We start from the raw sequence: 6,622 nt of genomic DNA, 5'->3' as shown, positions 1-6,622 counted from the left end.
GCAAGTAAATTCTTCCTCTAAATATCAGTGCCTGATCCTCAGTTATTCCAAAGTCCTTTTTCTTATCGGTACCTACTTCATTCTTAATCTTCTACAAAAATGAGTCTTTATTTTGTGCTTCTATAATTCGATCTCTAAGAGTATGTCGAATTATTAAAGCTGCTAGACGAGTAGTGACTTGTCCTGGTGTGGTAACCACTTCGATCTGCAACTTTTCCAAGTCCTTGACTAACTCCACTTGAGAGGTGGGTAGTGACATCAATTGTCCTATTGATTTTCTACTTAGAGCGTCGGCCACAACATTAGCCTTACCCAGATGGTAGTGAATAGTGCAGTCATAATCGTTCACCAATTTCAACCATCGTCTTTGTCGCATATTCAATTCTTTCTATGTGAAGAAATACTTGAGACTTTTGTGATCTGTGTAGATATCACACTTCCGTCCATACAAGTAGCGTCGCCATATCTTCAAAGTGTGTACTACCACTGCAAGTTCTAAATCATGCGTCGGGTAGTTCTGCTCATGTTTCTTCAATTGTTTTGAAGCATAGGCTATCACTTTTCCATTCTGCATTAGTACACATCCCAATCCTCGCTTGGATGCGTCGCTATATATAACAAACCCTTCCGTACCTTCAAGTATTGTTAATACAGGTGCTGCTATCAACTTCTGCTTAAGTTCTTGGAAACTTTGTTCGCATTTTTCCATCCATTGGAATTTTACTCCCTTCCTTGTAAGCTGCGTCATTGGTCCAGCTATTTTGGAGAATTCTTCTATGAATCTCCTATAATATCCAGCCAATCCTAGAAAACTCCGTACTTCGCCAGCATTTGTTGGTGCTTTCCAGTTGGTTACTGCTTCTACTTTTGCTGGATCTACTTCAATCCCTTGGGCAGTAACTACATGTCCAAGAAATCCAACTCGTTCAAGCCAAAATTTGCACTTCTTAAATTTGGCATACAGCTTCTCCTTGCGTAATACCTCTACGGCTATTCTCAAATGCTCTTCATATTGCTCCTTACTCTTGGAATACGTCAGAATGTCATCGATGAAGACCATGACAAACTGATCCAAGTATTGATGAAACACTCGATTCATCAGGCCCATGAACACTGCAGGTGCATTTGTTAGGCATCACCATAAACTCGTAGTGTCCATATCGAGTTCTAAAAGTTGTCTTAGGTATATCCTTTGTCTCTACTTTCAGTTGATGGTATCCCGATCGTAAGTCGATCTTGGAAAATACTTTAGTTCCTTTCAGTTGATCTAATAGATCCTCGATCCTCGGGAGTGGGTACTTATTCTTGATGGTTAATCGATTTATCTCTCTATAATCGATGCACATCCTCATGCTTCCATCTTTCTTCTTTACAAACAACACCAGCGCACCCCATGGAGATACGCTTGGTCGTATGAAGCCCATATCTAGGAGTTCTTGCAACTACTTCTTTAATTCTTGTAGTTCCTTTGGGGCCATTCGGTATGGGGCCTTAGATACTGGTGTCGCCCCGGGAATTAGGTCTATGGTGAATTCCACTTGTCTATCGGGTGGAATACCAGATAGATCTTCTGGAAACACATCTAAGAATTCTCGTACTACTGGTACACCTTCAACCCTTATCATCTCTTGTTTCCCTCCTGAGATACTTACTAGATATCCTTGACATGTTTTTTTTCTCAACATCTTCTCAGCTTGTAAAGCCGATACTAGTCGAATAAGGGATTTCGTCTTCATTCCAAGGAAGGAAAATGGTTTCTCTCCTGGTTTCTAAAATGACACTTCCATTTCCTTACATCGGATGGTGACGTAATTACAACCTAACCAATCCATGCCTAGTATTACATCAAAATCCTTCATTTCTATCATGTATAGGTTCGCTTCCATTGGTTTTCCCTCCACTTCGATACTTACTGACTTGGCTATTCTATCAGTATTCAAAGGGTTGCCCGAAAGAATACTAACTTCTAATGTACCTTCCGACGTATCACAAGTAATACTAGATTTAGCCATAAAAGTTGTTGAAGCAAAGGAATGTGTAGCTCCTGAATCAAACAATACATAAGCAGGTGTATTGGCTATCAGCAGAGTATCTGCTATGACATTAGAGTTTTCCTCTGCATGCTATTGAGTCAATGCAAAAACTCGTGCTTTCCCTTTTTGGTATTGGTCGCTGTTATCATCCTTCTTCTGGGTATGTGTGGGACAATCCCTAATGATATGTCCTGGCTTGCCACATCGGAAACAGACATTTTTCCCTTGTAAGCACTCGCCACGATGTGTCCTTCCACACTTAGAACATGGTGCAATTAAATCTAATCCCTATAAGTTCTACGGATCTTCTTTGGTGGAGCTTCATCTTCGGAGAGTCTTTCGCCTCAAGTCCGGACTCTATGTCCATCTCAACCTGTGGCTCAGGCTTAGGATCATTCTCTAAATCATCCTCGGGTTCTTCTTCGGGATCTTCTTCCTCAGCCGAAGGTTCCTCCTCAGGCTCCTCATGGATTACATCATCCCATAAATCAATTAGGGCATGGCAATACCTCTCAAACTCGAACAGGTTTGGGTTGCCTTCTAACATTTCATCTCTAACCGTGACTCCCATATCTCCCCATTGAGGTGGGAGGGAGTGTGTGAGGTTATTTATGGCCTTAATATGCGTGATCTCCATTCCAGCATTAACCGCCGTCATGCATTTCTCATAGATGTCATACACATGTTCGCTAAGCGGTCGGGTCGGATCAGTTACATAGTTTTCATAGGAATGAATAGCAATTCTACGGTTCAATGCTTCTTTATATGCCCTAACCGTTCTACGAGTCATATCTGTTACATTTTCACATACATCATACTTTTTCTTTACTTAAAGAAAACATGCAAATATTTAAACTTTCATATCATGCAATTCCCTTTAAGCCCTTAGCTTTTGCCCAAGTCCATTACATATCTTTAAATAACACATCTCTAAATCATATGAAAGCATCATAACATAAACATAATCATTAACTTTAAACATGAACATACCTGGGCCATAGGATGAGATTGATGGAGGATGCACGATGCCATGGAGTACCTTAAACTTTTCATTTTCCTTTTGTTTTTAAAAAAAACATACTTGGTCTACAGAACCGGCTAAACCTTGCTCTGATACCACGCTGTAACGCCCCGGCCCCTAGTGGACCGGAACGCTACTTACTTTACTTAGCTTAACCGGTGGTTTAGTAACAAGTGTATACGTTTTAGCGGAAGCTTACATCTTCGGATAATAATTTAAATAACAATACTTCATATACTTTATACAAAAACACTTAATCATTTTTCAAAACAACGAAATGTAATTTATTTGAAGAAAACATAACTTGTTCTCGCATTGTGCGTTATTCAAAACTTTAAAGAATTAACATTGGAAAACATTTCATAAAAATAAATCCAAATCACTTATTCACCGAATTTTCATGGGCTCGTTGCATCACTCTCCATCTTCTGCTCCATCCATGCCAGAAGTAGAATTCCTTCAATTTGTAGAGATGAGATTAAACCCGTGAGTTGAAAAACTCAATAGGTGTCATAGGTGCATTCGTGATCAAGCTATACATTTCAAAATATTAACTTTATAACTTTTCATACATGCCGTACCCGGAGGCACCATTTGACATGAAGGGGTATGCCGTACCCGAGGGCACCATTTGACATACGAACATTTCTTCAACATAGAGGGGTATGCCGTACCGGAGTACCATTTGATATACAACCATTAACATAGAGGGATATGCCGTACTGGAGTACCATTTGACATACAAACATTAACATAAATCGAAACTTATAACTTAACACGATTAAACACATTGCACCTCTACCTACCTTGATTGATACTTTTGAAACTTTGAAAACTTGGATTGAAAACTTCGATGAAACTTGGACGTTGAAAGAAATACACTCCTTGGATGTTTGAAAACCGTTGAGAATTGATGCTTGAAAACACTTCTTAAGCTTCTAGGAAAAATAGTTTTCCTCCCTCTCTTTTTCTCTCTTGGAAACTCTTTCTTTAGTATGTAAAAGCTTTTGCTTTTGGTGTGAGAAAAAATGAGTGAAATGAGGTCTCTATTTATAGATATATATCCCATAACTTAAAGCAAATGAAGGGTCAAATTTCATTTAAGAGAGAAAACATGGGTGCCATTTAAGTTTGAGGTTAAATGCTTCAATTTAGTGTGGGGTTTTTATTGCCAAAAACGTGGGTGGCCCTTTGAGAAAATAATTGATGAAAATAAATATTTAAATTCTAGAGAAAAACGAGAATTTTCATTTCAGGCAGTTTCGGTCGACCAGTTGTAGTCCGGTTGACACTGCACAGCCTTCAGTGTTTCTATCATAACTTCTTCTCCCGATATCCGATTGAGGTAATTCAAAGTGCGTTGGAAAGCTAACTCAAAGAGCTACAACTTTTATTTAGATATTATTTTTCAAATCGAATGTTTCCTATATGTCTAAAATGGGTCTCAAATGAGACTAAAAATCTGAAGTATACTTTAGTCATCCAATATTCATGTCTTAGTGCCACTAAGGTGTCTAGAATTATTTGGGGTTCTACATGATGTCTTGAACCATTCAGCCTTTAGTGTAAGCCAAGACAACGATACTCACACAGATGTCTTTCCTAAACAGGTCATGGTTCTCATGACTTGGTTCATTTTGGCCCTGAACCCTTCTTGGTTCTGCGAGTGTTTAAAGAATTCAAGTCTTGAAAAATTCTCATTGAAGCGGCCTCATTTCACACTCACATAGATGACCTCCTATTAAGAGTATTCTGTTCTATTCCACTTGACTTAATCAAAATATAGGAATCATTAAAAGATTATCTTAACCTCTTCCAACTCTGCAGAAAGCACTTTAATATCATAGAAATGAGTTAGGAAACTATTTTCCTTAGTGCTTCATGGAATTCTTATAACTTAGTTCTCCCTTTGAACCAAGATCTTGGGATCTTTAGTCAACAAGGTAAGGTTACCATTACAAGGACTTTGACGTATCAATCTTTTTCCTTTCGATATGCAGTATGTTTAATCTCTCAGTAAATTTAAAGGTACCATGAGTTTACACCATTGAGATTAACTACTTAATGGTATTACGTCTATGACTTATACGTCTAGGCTTACCATTACTTAATATCTTATCAAATATAGCTAGCCAATGATCGATTCACTTGATAGATACAAATTTTCGCCACCAAGAAATCCTCCAAAGCTTTATCAATTTCCAAATATGGTTGGAAGATTTCTATCAAACACTACACTAGTCAATCACTTTTACTAGTGGATTTCAGAACCATGGGTATTCTATAGCATCATTGAAACATTACCATGCATTTGAACTTTATGAATATTCTTCAAATATTCCAATTGTTCTTGCATGTCCAAACAATCGCTACAATTGGCTTCCGCTCATTTAATCCACCTTAGACTTAGTGTATATCATCCTTATAATTAGTATAAGGGTTTTCTATTTTTCCACCCTCATAGATATATTTCTATGATTATAAAATAGAAGCAAATGTAACTGTTAAACTGAGTTACCCCCACAATTCTCAATTAAGAATACATATGCAATCTAGTAACGTTGCATTCATAAGTTTTAAACTTTTCATTCAAGTTCACAAGCATTTATGAAAACCCCCCACATCTTTGGGTTACAATTGAACTTAGGATTCAGCAACTCTTTCATAGTTCAATTCATTTATTTCTTAGATAATATCCGTATTGAGTTCTTCGTGAAAGTTTAAGTACTTTTAAAATAGTGGTCGTCGACTCACAATATATTTCAATTAAAGTTGCATATAATGTACTTCAATCCAAATTATTTTAATTTGATCATCCAAATTAAATCAAGGACGTCATATGGACCAGTAATGCTTTCAAAATATACACCAACTTAATTGGTTTCATGATTGAAGTCAAATTCAACAATAAAGAGGGCCAAGCATTGCAACTTCTTCAAACATATGCAACTTATTTCATTTGTGACATTTTACATGATAGTTTCATTTCAACCATCGGTTGAAAAGTTTTGTTCTTAAAAGACACAATCCTACAAGAGGACACACCTCTTGAATTAATCTCTATAAAGAGACATACCCATTGGAAAATAATTATGTCAAAAGTCATGATTTTTTATATGAAATGATGCACATTTTCATCTAAATTGATATTAAAATATTTAATAATATTCTAGATAATTTTTCCACCAATTCCAAGTAATCAAATTAGGACAAATTACATTTTGTCATATTCTTATGTGTTAGGAAAATGTTATAATTGGCAATCTGTAACCAAAATGACTAATTTGTCGAGTTTGTAAAGTCAAGGACCAATTTGTCAATGTCTAAAAGTTCAGGGACTTGTGTTGCAATTTTGCAATAATTAATGCATAGGTCTAGCGTAAAGTTGGTTGCTTTGAAGATGAAAATGGCGCAAGATTGGTGCTAGAGTTTCGCCCTGACCCCGCTCGAGCCTAAATAACAGAACCTGCGTCGCTGGAGTTTCGCCACCACTTCGCTCGAGCGAGAATGCGTCGCTAGAGTTTCGCCGGAACTTCGCTCGAGCGACAGTGTCATCCGGCGTTTGGTA

The sequence above is a fragment of the Olea europaea genome, chromosome 14 (genome assembly GCF_002742605.1).
Source record: "Olea europaea var. sylvestris chromosome 14, O_europaea_v1, whole genome shotgun sequence".
Lineage (NCBI taxonomy): Eukaryota > Viridiplantae > Streptophyta > Magnoliopsida > Lamiales > Oleaceae > Olea > Olea europaea.
Note: the sequence above shows the minus strand (reverse complement) of the source record.